An 18795-nucleotide genomic window follows, 5' to 3' on the forward strand; every position below is an offset into this window, starting at 1 on the left:
AGCACTTAGTACAGTGCTCTGCACAGAGTAAGCGCTCAATAAATACGATTGAATGAAGTGGCAGAGTCAGGATTAGAACCCACATCCTCTGACTCCCAAGCCCTTGCCCTTTCCACTAAGCCACGCTACTTCTCAAGGGACCCAAGGAGTAATTCTGAAGCCTTTCATAGATTTAAACTTCTGGGATTCTCCAATGCATCATTGCAAGTGATGGCTGCAAAATCAAAGTTAGATGTCACATAAAATTTAAAACATGCTATCTAAAATATAATGGCATGAAAGGAGAATGTGGATCATTATTTAAAAAGTGTAACTCGGACTCCTGGTTAAAACCGCCTGCACACCGACTTGGGCAGGGTTTTCAAATACGATTAAAAGTGACCCTCTTTTCTCAATCTTGTCTCTGACATTCTTCATTTTGATAATAATAATAATAATAATGGCATTTGTTAAGCGCTTACTAGGTGTGAAGCACTGTTCTAAGCCCTGGGGGGGATACAAGGTGATCAGGTTGTCCCATGCGGGGCTCACAGTTTTAATCCCCATTTGACAGATGAGGTAACTGAGGCCCAGAGAAGTGAAGTGACTTGCCCAAAGTCACACAGCTGACAAGTGGAAGAGCGGGGATTAGAACCCATGACCTCTGGCTCCCAAGCCCGTGGTCTTTTCACTGAGCCGCGCTGCTTCTCTATCCCATGTGGACTATTTCTCCTTGTCCTCCTGTTACATACCCTGATGATGATGATGATTGTCTTGTTTTTATAGCTACGCTGGACAATAGTCAGAATTCAGAACAATTTTCTCAATTTTCAATCCACCTGATCTACGGTATTTTTCATCCTCACGATTTCCTGTGTGAGAACCAGTGGGAACTCGGGAAAAAGAGCAGTCAAATCTGCAAAAAGAAAAAGAAAAGAAGCATAGAATGAAATGAAATGAAAAAGTAGGCAAATCTTTACACAAAGGAATACATTTTTTTTTAACATAGAGCTTCTCTCTTCTTTTTCTCTACTAAGGCACTTAACAATGGCAATTCTGTTCTCCTTTGAATTGAGCCCTGACGACATGCTTCCTCAATTTTATACCATAAGCTCAGTCCTCTGGTCTTCACTACAAAGTGGAACAATCTTCGTCGAGGAAGGAAAGTTTAAACTTACATCTCCTGAGGAAATTACCCAGCTCGGCAGTGGCGATTCTCCCATCCCCCCTTACAAGTGTCATTTGCTTCACAGCAGAATGAAGGGCATGAGGGGATTCTTCCTCTAAGTTAAAACATTTTGCTGTTCAGCCCATTGTTGGGTAGGGATTGTCTTTGTCTGTTGCCAAATTGTAGTTTCCAAGCACTTAGTACAGTGCTCTGCACATAGTAAGAGCTCAATAAATATGATTGAATGAATGAACAGGAATAAAATAATACTAATAATGGCATTTGTTAATCAATCAATCGCATTTATTGAGCGCTTACTGTGTGCAGAGCACTGTACTAAGCGCTTGGGAAGTAAAAGTTGGCAACATATAGAGACAGTCCCTACCCAAGAGTGGGCTCACAGTCTAAAAGGGGGAGACAGAGAACAAAGCCAAACATACTAACAAAATAAAATAAATAGGATAGATATGTACAAGTAAAATAAATAGAGTAATAAATATGTACAAACATATATACATATATACAGGTGCTGTGGGGAAGGGAAGGAGGTAAGATGGGGGGGATGGACAGGGGGACGAGGGGGAGAGGAAGGAAGGGGCTCAGTGTGGGAAGGCCTCCTTACCATGTGTGAAGCATTGTTCTAAGTCCTGGAGGGGGGCGGGGGTACAAGGTGATCAGGTTGTCCCATGTGGGGCTCACAGTCTTCATCCCCATTTTACAGATGAGGTAACTGAGAAACAGAGAATAATAACAATAATAATAATAACGGCATTTATTAAGCACTTACTATGTGCACGACACTGTTCTAAGCACTGTGGAGGTTGCAAGGTGATCAGGTTGTCCCACGGGGGGGCTCACAGTCTTCATCCCCATTTTCCAGATGAGGTAACTAAGGCCCAGAGAAGTTAAGTGACTTGCCCACAGTCACACAGCTGACAAGTGGCAGAGCAGGGATTAGAACCCATGACCTCTGACTCCCAAGCCCGGGCTCTTTCCACTGAGCCACGCTGCTTCTCAATAAAATAAAAGCAGTTACACCTGTCTGTTTAGTTTTTTCCTTCTGCAAATTATAATTTATACCTGTTTTAATAATACTGCTACTGCAAAGGTAACTTTGCCCGTTGTGGACAGGGATTGTCTCCATTTGTTGCTGAATTGTACTTCCCAAGCTCTCAGTACAGTGCTCTGCACACAGTAAGTGCTCAATAAATTTGACCAAATGAATGAACAGGAATAAAAGCAGTGACACCTGACTGTTTAGTTTTTTTCCTTCTGCAAATCGTAATTTATACCCGTTTAATAATACTGCTACTGCAAAGGTAACTTTGCCCATTGTGGGCATGGGTTGTCCCTATTTGTTGCTGAATTGTACTTCCCAAGCACTTAGTACAGTGCTGTGCACACAGTAAACACTCAATAAATATCACATTGAATGAATGAAGAAATGAACCAAGCCTCCTCCTGAACAATTAATAGAAAATGGACATGCACCTGTTCAATGGACTACCTGCCTGTTTGAAACCAGACTGCAGATAAAATAGCTATTTTTAATTTAGCCAACTGGACAGTTATGACCAAGAAGAATCTTTCTTTCACAAAGTACAGTTTGGTTGTCCGCATTCAGCCATTGCTTTAAGAAATGTGTAAGCCTTAGACCTGCTAGTAAAAGAAGATACTCAAATTATAACCTAACCTGTACATTTCTCCGTCCACTTCTCTTTCCAATGCAAATGTCAAGAATGAAACATGCAGGTGATTTTAAAGTCTGAAGTATGTTCCAATCTACCAATAGAGCTACCAAAAAACGCATCTTTTTAATTTGTTAAGACTAAATTTACACTCTTTGAACACATTTCTTTTAGTACTACTTTGTCATGGAGAAAAGGGAGACAAAAGAAGGTACACTTTAGAAAACTTCTGCATATTTGTACATATATTAATGATATGTATATATCTTTAATTCCATTTATCTATTTTGATGGTATTTATGCCTGTCTTGTTTTGTTTTGTTTTCTGTCTTCCCCTTCTAGACTGTGAGCCCTTTGTTGGGTAGGGACCGTCTCTATCGGTTACCGAATTGTACTTCCCAAGCGCTTAGTACAGTGCTCTGCAAACAGTAAGTGCTCAATAAATATTGAATGAATGAATGAATGAATGAAAGAGGAACAGACTCACATCCATCCAAAAGCAACTTTCCGTTCCTTTTCCGATAACAATATTGGCACCAAGTAAGCATCCACTATGTGCCAAGATCTGTGCTAAGTGCTGCTGTGGATACAATATCATCATCAATCGTATTTATTGAGCACTTACTATGTGCAGAGCACTGTACTAAGCGCTTGGGAAGTACAAATTGGCAACATATAGAGACAGTCCCTACCCAACAGTGGGCTCACAGTCTTTAATCAGACAGGACACAGTTTCTGTACCACATGGGACTCACAGGTTACTAGAAAGGGAGAACAGATAGTGTATCCCCATTCTCTAGATGAGGAGATTGAGGCAAAGAGAAGGTAAGTGACTTACCCAAGGTCACACAGCAATAAAGTAGCAGAACTGGAACTAGGATCTGGATGTCCTGATTAATCAGTCACTTAATCAATAAACTTTATCGAGCACTTACTTTCATTCAGTCCTATTTATTGAGCGCTTACTGTGTGCAGAGCATTGTACTAAGTTCTTGAGAGCATACAATAAAGCAGAGTTGGTAGACTTGCACCCTGCCCACAAGGAGCTTATAAATCAATCAATCAATCAATCAATCAATTGATGGCATTTAGAGGGAGCTTAATGTGGGCAGAGAACCGTACTAAGAACTTGGGAGCACTAGAGTTGGTAGATATTATTCTGCCCACAAGGAGCTTATAGACTAAAGGGGAAGACAGACATTAAATTAAATTAAAGATAGGGCAAATGACAGACGATAGTGAAAGACAAAAGTGCTGGGTGAGGTGAATGTCAAAGTGCTTAAGGGGTACAGATCCCAGTGCATACGCAATGCAGATGGAAAGTCGAAGGGGTTAGCCAGGAAAGGCCCCGTGGAAGTGATGTGATTTAAGTAGAGCTTTGAACATAGGGAGAGTGGTGTTTTTATATATGAAGAGAGATGGAATTTAAGGCCAGAAGGAGGGTGAGGGGAATGTGTCAGTGGCCAGACAGGTGAGATAGAGGTACAGTGAGTAGATTGGTTTTAAAGGAGTGAAGTGGCTGGATTCCAGTACATCAGCCAAGTAGGATATGTGGGGGAGAGCTCGTTGAGCATCTCAGTGCTGATGGTAAGGAGTTTCTGTTTGATGTGGAGACGGCTGAGATGGATGGGCAACCATTGGAGGGCTTGGAGGAATGGGGGGACATGGACTGAATAGTTTTATAGAAAAGTGATCGGAGCAGCAGAGTGAAATGTGGACTGGAGAGGGGAGAGGTGGGAGGCAGATAGTTCAGTGAGGAGGCTGATGCAGTAAAGGCAGAATAGGATAAATGACTGGATCAGCACGGTAGCAGTTTGGGTGGAAAAAGCAGATGCTAGAGATGATGTGAAAGTAGATCCTACAGGATTTGGCGACAGACAAAATATGTGGGTTGAATGAGTGAGGTGAATTGAGTATAATGCCGAGGTTACAAGCTTGAGAGACAGGGTGATGGTGTTGTCTATGGTGGTGGAAAAGTCGGGACTAGGACAGGATTTGGTTGGCAAGATGAAGAATTCTATTTTGGAGATGTTAAATTTGGGGTGTTGGTGGTGAGACATCCAAGACGGGATATCCTGAAGGTGGAAAGAAATGTAAGGCTACAGAGAAGGAGGAAGGTCAGGGCCGGAGAAGCAGATTTGGGAATCATCTGTGCAGGGATGGAAGATGAAGCTAAAGGAGCAAGTGAGTTCTCCAAGGGAATGGATGTAGATGGAAAATAGAAGGGGACCCAGAACTGAGCTCTGCTGCACACCCATCATGAGGGAGTTGGAAGGCAGAAGACGAGACTGGGAAAGAGACTGAGAATGAGCTGCCAGAGAGATGGGAGAATCTGGAGAGGACAGTGGCAGTGAAACCAAGGTTAGATAATGTTTCCAGGAGAAGAGAGAGAGAGGTTTATAGTGTCTAAGGTGGTTGAGAGGTTGAGGAGGATCAGGACGGAATAGAGGCCATTGGATTTGTCAAGAAGGAAATCATTGGTGACCTTAAAGAGGACAGACTAGATCAAGTAGAGGGGGTAGAAGCCAGATTCAGGGTATCAAGGAGAGATTTGGAAAGGAAGTGGAGGCAGAGGTTGTAAATAACTTGCTCAAGGAGTTTGGGAAGGAATTTTAGGAGGGAGATGGGGAAATAATTAGAGTGTGCTTTGGGGTCGAGACTTTTCTTAGGATAGCATAAACCTAGGAATATTTGAAAGCAATGAGGAAGGAGCCACTGGAGGGTGAGCGGTTAAAGATGGTGATCAGGGAGGGAAAACAGAGGGAGGGATTGATCTGATAAGGTGACAAGGTATGGGATAAGAGGCTTAGGTAGAGGAGGTAGATTTTAAGAGGAGAAGGGATCTCCTCTTGAGACACTGCTGGGACGGATGGAGGAGTAAAAGTGGGGCAGCAGGAGGGTGGGACTGGAGAGGTGCAGGGGAAATTTGAAGGAAATCAGGCCTAATGGCTTCAATATTTTAATATATTTGTTAAATGTTTACTATGGGCTAGGCACTGTGCTAAATGCAGTACTAAGTGCAGTACTGTACTATGTGCACATTGGGCAATGACTAAGTGGGGCAGACACAAGTTAATCAGGTTGAACACAGCCCCTGTCCCACAAAGAGCTCACAGTCTTAATATTCATCTTATTCATTATTTTACAGATGAGGCAACCGAGTCAGGGAGAAGGTAAGTGATTTGTCCAAAGTCATTCAGCATACAAGGGGCAGAGCCGGGATTGGAACCCTTGTCCTTTTGACTCCTAGCCCTGTGCTCTATCCCTTAGGTAACGTTGTTTCTTCAGTGAAATAGGTGGTAAGGTCATAGGAGCAAGAGATGCAGGCAGAGGAATTGAAAGTGAGGGGAGGAGGGTGAAGGAGGGTGAGGGGAATGTGAGAGCAGAGGAAACATGCTATGGAAGTGATCTGGGGCTGTGGGTTGGTGGAATGAGATGGATGAAGAGAAGGGGAGCGAGGGAATTGAGTTCAGTGGAGTTGAAGGTGTGGATTGATGCTTCCAGAGCAGGTATTTTGTGGATGGAGACCAAATGGGTTACAATCACTTTGGAAAATTGGAGGGGGTCAATCAATCAATCAATCACATTTATTGAGTGCTTCCTGTGTGCAGACCACCCTACTAAGCGCTTGGGAAAGTACAATATAACAGAATTGGTAGACAAATTCCCCACCCACAACAAGCTTACAATTTAGAGGGGGAGACAGACAAGGATATGAATAAATCAATTATGGATATGCATATAAGTGCTGTGGGGATGAGGGAGGGCAGAGAGATCAGAGGTATTTCTGGGAGAGCTGGAGTTTTTCAGGGTGGTGGAAGAAGGCAGGGAAGAAGGTTATGGCCAGAGAGTGGAAAATCAGAGTTGGTGAGGTTAGAGATTGTGCCAATGACTAGAAATAATGAAATCAAGCATGGCAAGTGGATGAGGTAGGTGGAGCACAAGGTTAGTTGATGAAATAGGTGGTGAGGTTATTAGGGACGAGAGATTTAAGGTGGAGTCAAAGCAAGCGAGGATAAGTTCGAGATGGACGAGGTTGGCCTGGTGTCTGGAATCCCGCCCCAGCACACCACGGCTCAAGCACAGGAGCGGTGGACTTGATGAATGAGGGGAAACAGGCAGCAGGAAGTCATCGGGATCGTCCATAGGGATAATTGAAGTATCCAAGGATCAGTGCAGGGGCACAGAACGAAAGAAGGAATGGGGAAAAGGGATCAAAGTGGTTCAGAAAGCTGGAGGTGGGGTCTGTGGGGAGAAGGGAGCAGTAGATCGGAAGCAGCATGGCTTAGTAGATAAAGCACGGGCCTGAGAGTCAGAAGATCATGGGTTCTAATCCTGGCTCTGCTACTTGTCTGTTGTGTGACCTTGGACAAGTCATTTCACTTCCTCTGTGCCTCAGTTAGCTCCTCTGTAACATGGGGATTGAGACTGTGAGCCCCACGTGGGACAGGGACCGTGTCATTCATTCATTCATTCAATCATATTTATTGAGTGCTTACTGTGTGCAGTGCACTGTACTAAGCGCTTCGGAAGTACAAGTTGGCAACATATAGAGACGGTCCCTATCCAACAACAGGCTCACAGTCTAGAAGGGGGAGACAGACAACAAAACAAAGCACGTGGACAGGTGTCAAGTCATCAGAACAAATAGAATTAAAGCTAAATGCACATCATTAACAAAAGAAATAGGATAGTAAATATGTACAAGTAAAATAAATAGAGTAATAAATCTGTACAAACGTATATACAGGTCCTGTGGGGAGGGGAAGGAGGTAGAGCGGGGGGTTGGGGAGGAGGTGAGGAAAAAGGGGGCTCAGTCTGGGAAGGCCTCTTGGAGGGGGTGAGCTCTCAGTACGGCTTTGAAGGGAGGAAGAGAGCTAGCTTGGTGGATGTGTGGAGGGAGGGAATTCCAGGCCAGAGGGAGGACGTGGGCCGGGGGTCAAGGGCGAGATAGGCGATAATGAGGTACAATGAGGAAGTTAGCAGCAAAGGAGCGGAGGGTGCAGGCTGGGCTGGAGAAGAAGAGAAGGGAGGTGAGGTAGGAGTCCAACCATATTGGCTTGTATCCACCCCAGCACTTAGTAGAATCCCTGACACATAGTAAGTGCTTAACACATACCACAATTATCAATTATTATTATTAGACAAGGACGACAAGTAATTGTTTTGAGGGGTAGAGGGGGTCTGTAAGAGCTTCAGAGGAAGGGAAAGAGAGAGATGATTGGGGTGAGATGGTGTGAAAGTGGCATGGGGGGGAAAGAAGAACTTTTCACACACCTGGTATGACCTACAATCAATCCCAATAATTAATCACTGGAAACACAAGATTAAGCTGCTACTTAAACTGTGGACAATCTCTCTTAAAACCCTTAAACCTTTCAGCCTCACCATATGCCCACAAACCTTTCTCTGTCCCTATTTCCCATGGCTTCCTCATACAAAGAACTGTAGACAATTCCTCGGTCTTTCTCAGCAGTGAGTCTCGGAGAGTGGGAAAAGATGAGGCCCCCTCTGGAAAAGCAGTGGGGGAGACAGTAACTTCTGGGGTGATTGAGGTTTCAGTGATGGCAAGGAGGAACAATCAGTGGGTCAGGAACAGGTCGAGGATGAAGGGAAGCTTTCCCGTGATGGAATAAATGTTCCACAGGCCATCCTAGGCTGGGGCTGGGGGGTAGGGTGGGGGAGAGGAATGATATGCCAACTTGTACTTCCCAAGTGTTTAGTACAGTGCTCTGCACACAGTAAGCGCTCAATGAATACGATTGATTGATTGATTGATATGACAGATGGAGAGGGGTTGGATGGGAGTTAGCTGAGGGAGGCCAGCCCTGGGAAATAAGGACAGAGAAGGGCTTGTGGGAAACATGGTGAGGCTGAAAGATCTAAGGGTTTTAAGAGAGATTGTCCACAGTTTAAGTAGCAGCTTAATCTTGTGTTTCCAGTGATTAATTACTGGGATTGATTGTAGGTCATACCAGGTGTGTGAAAGGTTCCCAGTTCCGGGCTCTTTTCTCTAGGCCACACATTCTCTATTGATCTCAGCCTAATTCGGAATTACCTTTCAAGCAGACAGATGGGGCCATAAGCCTTATCTATCCCTGGAGTCAAGGACAACTACATCGATCAATCAATCAATCAGTGCTATTTATTAAGCGCTTACTATGTGCACAGCGCTGTATTAAGCATTTGGGAGAGTACAATTCAACAGAATTAGCCATATTCCCTGCCCATAACAAGCTTACATGGGTCTCTCTGCCTTCTCTATCCCCTATGACTCTTTGTCTCTTTTATACATCTTTCTCTGAAGATCTCTATGAAACACTCTCTGTCTCTTTTTCTCTAAGTGCTCTGTAATATTAGTATAGGGCTTTTATTTTTCTGAAATGTTTTCACATCAATCTCCTTCTATCCCCTAACATCCCTTGAAGAGGCAGGTGTCATTATTATTATCTTCAATGAATTTCTCATCTCCCTTCCTTATATTCCTAAGTTCCCACTTCAGCACTTTTTTGCTACCAATCAGTGCTATTTATTGGGAACCTACATGTGCAAGGAAAGCAGTGTACGAAGTGCTTGTTGCCAGCTTGTACTTCCCAAGTACTTAGTACAGTGCTCTGTACACAGTAAGCACTCAGTAAATACAATTGAATGAATAAATGAATGCTCGGAAGAGTACAATACGGCAGAGTCAAGTATGTACTAGCTCGTTACAGGCAAGGTACGGGTCTGCTAATTCTGATATATCATCATCATCAATTGTATTTATTGAGCACTTACTGTGTGCAGAGCACTGTACTAAGCGCTTGGGAAGTACAAGTTGGCAACATATAGAGACAGTCCCTACCCAACAGTGGGCTCACAGTCTAGAAGGGGGAGACAGAGAACAAAACATATTAACAAAATAAAATAAATAGAATGAATATGTACAAATAAAATAGAGTAATAAATGTGTACAAACATATATACATATATACAGGTGCTGTGGGGAGAGGAAGGAGGAAGGCAGGGGGGGATGGGGAGAGGGAGGAGGGGGAGAGGAAGGAGGTGGCTCAGTCTGGGAAGGCCTCCTCTTCAAGTATCTAAAACAATGGTTTGCACACATTAGACAGTCACTTTTTAAATAATGCCAATTTCATGATGTAAAATTTGAATGACTATACTTAGAGGAAGCAGTAAATGTAGAGAAGCAGAGAAGCAGCATGGCTCAGTGGAAAGAGCACGGGCTTTGGAGTTAGACGTCATGATTAGAATCCCGTCTCTGCCACTTGTCAGCTGAGTGACTTTGGGCAAGTCACTTAACTTCTCTGTGCCTCAGTTGCCTCATCTGTAAAATGGGGATTAAGACTGTGAGCCCCACGTGGGACAACATGATCACCTTGTAACCTCCCCAACACTTAGAACAGTGCTTTGCATGTAGTAAGCTCTTAATAAATGCCATTATAATAATTATAATAGAGGACAGTTTTCTGTCATACCATCAGGCTTGAAGATGCAATTAGGGATCTGGAAGTTGGTGTCACAGTGCACTTCTGATCCTCCAGGAAACAATTCCTACTCAGGAGAATCCAAGGATGATCAAATTTTTGACACAGTTATCCAAGAAATGATGCCTGTTTACCACTATGCTCTTGAGGCACATTCAGAATAGGCAAATGTTGTCTTCAAAGAGCCACTCAAACCTCTTGTTGGAGGAGGAGCTAAAGGACTAAAAGGAACATGAGTTTACTAATAACAATGATGACATTTATTAAGCACTTACTATGTGCAAAGCACTGTTCTAAGCTCTGGGGAGGTAACAAGGTGATCAGGTTGTCCCATGGGGGGCTCACAGTCTTAATCGCCATTTTACAGATAAGGTAACTGAGGCACAGAGGAGTTAAGTGACTTGCCCAAAGTCACACAGCTGACAATTGGTGGAGCCGGGATTTGAATTCATGACCTCTGATGCCAAAGTCCGGACTCTTTCCACTGAGCCACGCTGCTTCTCTTACCTAACAAACTATATTTCCTGAGAGGCAAAGAGTTGTTTCCTGTTCCTAAATAGACACCGAAATAGGAATATGCTTTTCAGAGACTATATTTCATTTCCTAGGGTAGGAACTCTACATATAGGAGATACCTCTAGACTTAAGGCTCCCTCAAGACTGTAAGTGCATTGTGGGCGGGAATGTGTCTTCACAGTCTAGAAGGGGGAGACAGACAACAAAACAAATCATGTGGACAGGTGTCAAATCGTCAGAACAAATAGAATTATAGCTATATGCACATCATTAACAAAATAAGATAGTAAATCTGTACAAGTAAAATAAATAGAGTAATAAATCTGTACAAATATATACAAGTGCTGTGGGGAGGGGAAGGAGGTAGGGCAGAAGGGGGGATGGGGAGGAGGAGAGGAAAAAGGGGGCTCAGTGTGGGAAAGCCTCCTGGAGGAGGTGAGCTTTCAGTAGGGCTTTGAAGGGAGGAAGAGAGCTAGCTTGGCGGATGTGTGGAGGGAGAGCATTCCAGGCCAGGGGAAGGATATGGGCCGGGGGTTGACGGCGGGACAGGTGAGAATGAGACCCAGTGAGGAGGTTAGTGGCAGAGGAGCGGAGGGTGCGGGCTGGGCTGGAGAAGGAGAGAAGGGAGGTGAGGGAGGAGGGGGCGAGGTGATGGAGAGTCTTGAAGTCGAGAGTGATGAGTTTTTGCTTGATTTGTAAGTTGACAGGCAACCACCGGAGATTTTTGAGGAAGGGAGTGACATGCCCAGAGCGTTTCTGTAGAAAGATAATCCGGGCAGCAGAGTGAAGTATAGACTGAAGCGGGAGAAACAGGAGGATGGGAGATCAGAGAGGAGGCTGATGCAGTAATCCAGTTGGGATAGGACGAGAGATTGAACCAGCAAGGTAGTGGTTTGGATGGAGAGGAAAGGGCAGATCTTGGCAATGTTGAGGAGGTAAGACCAACAGGTTCTGGTGATGGATTGGATGTGTGGGGTGAACGAGAGAGTGGAGTCGAGGATGACACCAAGGTTACGGGCTTGTGAGACGGGAGGGATGGTAGTGCCGTCTACAGTGACAGGAAAGTTAGGGAGAGGACAAGGTTTGGGAGGGAAGATAAAGAGTTCAGTCTTGGACATATTGAGTTATAGATGGCAGGCAGACATCCAGATGGAGATGTCCTGAAGGCAGGAGGAGACACGAGCCTGGAGGGAGGGAGAGAGAGCAGGGGCGGAGATGTAGATTTGGGTGTCATCAGCGTAGAGATGATAGTTGAAGTTGTGGGAGCGAATGAGTTCACCAAGGAAGTGAGTATAGATAGAGAACAGAAGGGGACCAAGAGCTGACCCTGGAGGAACCCCTAAAGTAAGGGGATGGGAAGGGGAGGAGGAGCCCACAAAGGAGACTGAGAATGATCGGCTGGAGAGATAAGAGGAGAATCAGGAGAGGACGGAGTCTGTGAAGCCAAGGTCGGATAGCGTGTTGAGGAGAAGGGGGTGGTCCACAGTGTTGAAGGCAGCTGAGAGGTCGATGAGGATTAGGACAGAGTAGGAGCCGTTGGATTTGGTGAGCAGGAGGTCATCGGTGACCTTTGAGAGGGCAGTTTTGGTGGAGTGTAGGGGATGGAAGCCAGATTGGAGGGGGTCGAGGAGAGAGTTGGCATTGAGGAATTCGAGGCAGCGGGTGTAGATGACTCGTTCTAGGAGTTTGGAAAGGAAGGGTAGGAGGGAGATAGGGTGATAGGGGTTTTTTTGGAATGAATGACCCTGAGCCACTTCTTTTCCTGAAATTTAGTTACTTAGGACTCTACAAATGTGTGTGTGTGTGTGTGTGTGTGTGTGTGTGTGAGAGAGAGAGAGCATTTGTGTGATCCTTTTCACATATTCAGGTTTTGTTGTTTTACTTTCCATGAACCAAAACCATTCTTTCACCCTGTATTAAACTAACAAAGGAAATGACAAATCCATGAAGGGTGCAAAGAATCCTGACACAAGCTAAAATAAAAGTTTTTCCATTGCTGTTCAAATACAAGCACTTAATTAGAAATTACTGGTGCCCAACTCTACCTCCCGAAATATTTTTAATTTAACAGCAGAGTCTCTAATAACTCAGTTATTTTACCTCATACAAACTTCCAATTTATCAGCCTTAACCTCTCCTGAGGCATGGTCCAATCACTCTAAAGCTCAACAATTTTCCTTGATGTGCTTTTTTCTATAGCCTGATAAATGAGCCTATAAACTGGAGCTAAATTGATTTTTTTTGGTGAGTCTGAAGCATTCCAAATTGTTGCCATTTTTGATGGCATTTTTGAAACCATCTGTTGTTATTTCTGGGTAGATGGACAAAAACAAAGCCCACATTTAAATATCTGTTAACTGGGACTCGTATGATAAATTCTTGCCTGAGCATATCGGTCTCGATCCAGCTAATTTGGGCTCTGATGAACAAAGACAGGAAAATTCTCCAGAGGGGAACTGTTCCATAGTAAATATTCAACTTTAAGCCCCTCGGACATTAAGAAAGGAGTTCCTGAGAAGGACCCAGAGTGCAAACTAGAAACAAGAGTTCATCAAGGAGGCTACGAGCAGGCTGATTGCTATTCCAGGAAGACCTCAGGAATAGCAAGAACAACTCGGACAGTGATGTTCATGGGCCCTAAAAAACATAATTTGCTTTGTGTATTTTCTATTAAAAACTAATTAAATACACTAAGTACACTAATTGTGCATTTTCTATTAAAAACTAATTAAAATTAATAATCTGGAGAGAAGCAACGTGGCCTAATGGAAAGAGCACAGGCCTGGGAGCCTAAAGGAGCTGGGTTCTAATCCGAGCTCCACCACTACTCTCCTGTGTGACCTTGAGCAAGTCACGTCACTTCTCTGTGCCTCAGTTACTTTATCTATAAAATAGGGATTACGATTGAGCCCCATGTCGAGAGGGACTCTGTCCAACCTGATTAATTTGCATGGAACTTAGCGCTTAGTACAGGGCTTGGGACATAATAAGTGCTTAACAAATACCTAAAAAAAGGAAAAAAAATCCCTGAGTTCTATAAAATACCTAATACAACAACAACAACAACAAAAACACCTTGAGTTCTAACCCTGCCTCTATCTCTGGACTGCTGTTTGACTTTGTGCACATCACTTAACTGTGCCTCAGTTTCCTCTTCTGCAAAATGGGGATTCAATACCTGTTTTCCCTCCCCCTTAGCCTGTAAACCCCATGTGAGACAAGAACGGTGTTGACTTAAGTATCTTGTAGTTGTCCCAGGGCTCAGTACAGTGCTTAGCACAAACAAAATGCTTAGTAGATATCACAATGATTATTATCACTGAGTTCCTCCTTTCATGAGAGAGTGCTGATTGAATGCACAGGAGTCACTTTGAGTGGAGAAACAAGAAGTTCTTCTCCAAGCAAGGAGGATGATAAGAAAGTACTCAGTTCCAAGGTATTACTTGTCAGTGTTACACAAATTGCCGAGGAAGTAAAGGGGTTAGTTTTAGGTAAATTGCCACATAAGTAATGTAAGTGGATTCCACAGGAAGAGAATCCATCAGAACCCTTGGCTTCTCAGTCCTTCAAGCCTAAAGCGGCAATTATGGACAAGAAATTCACTCTGTTTTGGTGTTTCATCAGCACAGAGAGGCAGTTATTTCCACCAGTGGGAATGAGAATGTCAAGGGGAAAGAAACTGAAGTTTTGGTGGCAGCTATCACTAAAGGAGACGGTGTAAGTGAGGGTGCCGGAAAAACCAAAGTTCCAGGATAAGAACTAGGGATGATTCTGTGAAAGTAATTTTGTAAAAATAAATCTTCACTCTAATTTGTAAGGTCTACATGTTGGAGGATTCATACTGCCAACAAACATTTTTTGGAATTTTTTTGTAAGCACCAGCAAGGCGCAGCTGTTATTTTGACCAGAGCAAAGTTTACTTTTATGCTGGAAAGGATGCTGTCTGGCTTATTCACTTTGCTGTAACTTCAAAACCGAAATCCTGCAATGTTGCCCAAAGCGTCTTCGTTTTTTAAGGAGAAAATGTTCAGCAGAAACACCCCTTCCTTCTTGAGGTCATACCTACGGTCATTTCTCTCCGCCATTACCATTTTCCTGTGGCAAGCACACTTAGGATTCCCACACGAAAATCTAACAGACGATAATAAATAAGGAAGTCAGATTCCCAATCAAGCACTAGCATTTATTAAGCACCTACTATGTGCAGAACACTGTATTAACTATTTGGGAGACTATAATAGAATTAGTAAGCATGATCCTTGACCTCGAGGAGTTTACACTCTAGCCCATGAAGACAGAAAGGAATACACAGCTTGGATGACGATTTTGAGGAATGGGGAAACTCGTTTTAGTCAGTCAGTCATATTTATTGAGCGCTTCCTGTGTGCAGAGCACTGTACTAAGGGCTTGGGGGAGTACGATATAACAATAAACAGACATATTCCCTGCCCACAGTGAGCTTACAGCCTAGAGGAGAAGACAGATATTAATTTGTATAAATTAAAAATATGGACATAAGTAGGCCTGGGAGAGGAGCTTGATAAAGGGAGCAAGTCAGGGAGATGCAGAAGTGAGTGGGAGAAGAGGAAAGGAGGGCATCATCATTTTAGAAAAATGTTCCTGACAGCAGAGTGAAGTATGGACTGGAGAAGAGACTGGAGGCAGGGAGATCAGTGAGAGGCTGGAAATGTAATGAAGGATGAACCAACGGTCTTTGGCGATGGACTGAGTGTGAAGGTTGAATGAGAGGGAGGAGGCAAGGATAATTCCAATATATGAATGATTGACTGATTTAAGATACTTATTAAATCCCTGAGCCCACAGGCTAATTTTCATACCTTTAAAAATAAGAAAATTTCTATTTACTGTACCTATCAATTAATCAATCAAAGGTATTTATTGAGCACTTACTGTATGCAGAGCAGTGTATTAATTGCTTGAGAAACTATGACACAATGTAGTTGGTAGATGTGATCCCCGTCCATATTTACTATTAATTAATTATTTTTATTATTACAAGGAGCTTACAGCCTATATGGAGGAGGAAGACATTAAAATATATCCCAGAAATTGGAAAGAGTAGAGTATGAGAATATTTATGTAATATCAAAGGGCTTAAAGTGTATACAGCCAAATGCTTGGGATCAGGGAAATGAAGGACCTAATCTAGGAAGGCCTTTTGAGGGTTATGTGATTCTAGGAGGGCTTTGAAGGTGGGGAGAGCGCTGGGCTGTTGGATATGAAGGTGGAGGGAGGTCCCAATATAAGGGAGAATGCAGGTAAGGTTTCGTTGGCAGGTTTGAGTAAATCGATGTCCAGAAAATAGCTGATTATTAGAGGAGCAGAGTGGGCAGGTTGTATTGTAGTGAGAAATCACATGGCCTAGTGGATAGAGCACGGACCTTGGAATTAGATGGTCATGGATTCTAATCCGAGCTCCACTACTTGTCTGCTGTGTGAACGTGGGCAAGTCACTTAACTTCTCTGGGCCTCAGTTCCCTTATCTGTAAAATGAGGGAACCCCACACATCCCACCCATCACCAAAACCTGCCAGTCTCACCTCCACAAATCACCAAGATCCACCCTTTCCTCTCCCTCCTCTCCATCGTCTCCATCCTCTCCATCACCTTGTAACCTCCCCAACGCTTAGAACAGTGCTTTGCACATAGTAAGTGCTTAATAAATGCCATTACTATTATTTTTGTTATTATTATTATCCAAACTGCAGCCTTGTTGGTTCAATCTCTCATCCTATCCCGACTGGCTTACTGCATCAGCCTCCTCTCTGATCTCCCATCCTCCTGTCTCTCCCCGTTTCAGCCTATACGTCACTCTGCTGCTCGGATTATCTTTCTACAGAAACGCTCTGGCATGTCACTCCCCTCCTCAAAAATCTCCAGTGGTTGCCTGTCAACCTATGAATCAAGCAAAAACTCCTCACTTTTGGCTTCAAGGCTGTCCATCACCTCGCCCCCTCCTACCTCACCTCCCTTCTCTCCTTCTAAGCCCAGCCCACACCCTCCAATCCTCTGCTGCCACTAACCTCCTCACTGGGCCTCGTTCTCACCTGTCCTGCCACCGATCCCCGGCCCTCGTCCTTCCCCTGGCTGTAATGCCCTCCCTCCACACATCCCCCAAGCTAGCTCTCTCCCTCCCTTCAAAGCCCTACTGAGAGCTCACCTCCTCCAAGAGGCCTTCCCAAACTGAGCCCCCTTTTTCCTCTCCTCCCCATCCCCACACCTTCCCCTCCCCACAGCAATTGTATATATTTGTACAGATATATTACTCTATTTATTTTACTTGTACATACTTACTATTCTATTTATTTTGTTTTATGTGCCTATAGCTGTAATTCTACTTGTTCTGATTATTTTGACACCTGTCTACATGTTTTGTTTTGTTGTCTGTCTCCCCCTTCTAGACTGTGAGCCCGTTTTTGGGTAGGGATCGTCTCTATATGTTGCTGACTTGTACTTCCCAAGCGTTTAGCAGAGTGCTCTGCACTCAATAAATGTGATTGAATGAATGAATGAATGAGGATTGATGCGGGACAGGGACTGCATCCAACCCCATTACCTTGTATCCACCCCAGTGCTTGGAACAGTGTTTGACACACAGTAAGCTCTTAACAAATACCATTATTATTATTTTTATTGGATCAGAGAGCTTAGGAAGGGAGAGGGCTGATTGATGTAAGCGCTTAGTCCAGTGCTCTGCACACAGTAAGCGCTCAATAAATAAGATTAATTGAATGAATGAATGATGGGCTTAAAACTGATGGCAAGAAGTTGGGGTTTAATGCGGAGCCTAATGGGCAACCATTGGAGGTTTCTGAAGAGTAGGGTGATATGGGATAAACGGTTTTTCAGAAAAATGATCCAGTCAGCAGAGTGAAGTATGGACTGGAAAGAGAAGAGACAGGAGGCAGGGAGGTAATTGAGGAGGCTGATTCAGTAGTCAAGGTGGAAAATAAGTGCTTGGATCAGTAGCAAATTGGAGTGGACATAGTCCCAGTCCCACATTGGGCTCATAGTCTCAATCCCCATTTTACAGATGAGGCAACTGTTGCACAGAGGAAATGAAATGACTTACCCAAGGTCACACTGCAGACAAGTGGTGGAACTGGTATTTAGAACGCATGACCTTCTGACTCTCAGATCCACACTCTATAACTGCTGAAATGGGGGTATTCTAAAGATTCATTCATTCATTCAATCGTATTTATTGAGCACTTACTGCGTGCAGAGCACCATACTAAGCGCTTGAGAAGTACAAGTCGGCAACAGTGCCATGAAGGGAGAACCAATAGGATGAACACAGAACATAAAACCTAAGAAAATCTCAAGTTAGTTTAACTACAGCTTATAAACATAGTAGACGGATATTTAACTCTCATCGAGGACTTTCAAATCTACTTATTTCAGTATACAATATTATTTATCTCTCTCTCTCTCACACACACAGAGGATGATTTGTGGCTCTAAGCCATAAGTGTGCACTGCATTGCAAGAAGAAAAAATCGAGAACCGGACTAAAACTTACAAGCTTTCTTCTTCAAGAGGTTTTCTTCTGAATCGGACAAAGCAATGCAGCTACAGAGAACAAATGAGGCATTTTATTAAAATCAAAGGATGTCATGCAACCAAAGTAACTTTGCAATAGCAATGTTTGTATTTAAGTGGTTTCCTCTGCGGAGTTGAAAGGGTTTCGAAGTGTGGAACACTCAAAGAAAGGCGAAAGCGGTGTGCATTTTTTGCTTTCTTCTTTTTAAAAAGTATTTCATCAGATTCATCATAACTGCTATCATTTTCAATGGAGCTAAGTGTGACTTAGTGGAAAGACCCCAGGCTGGGGGAGGGTAATTCCAGCTCTGCCATTTGTCTGCTGTGTGACCTAGGGAAAGTTACTTAACTTCTCTACACCTCAGTTTCCTCATCTGTAAAATGGAACTTCAATTCC

This window comes from Tachyglossus aculeatus, chromosome 2, assembly GCF_015852505.1.
Source record: "Tachyglossus aculeatus isolate mTacAcu1 chromosome 2, mTacAcu1.pri, whole genome shotgun sequence".
NCBI classification, from domain to species: domain Eukaryota; kingdom Metazoa; phylum Chordata; class Mammalia; order Monotremata; family Tachyglossidae; genus Tachyglossus; species Tachyglossus aculeatus.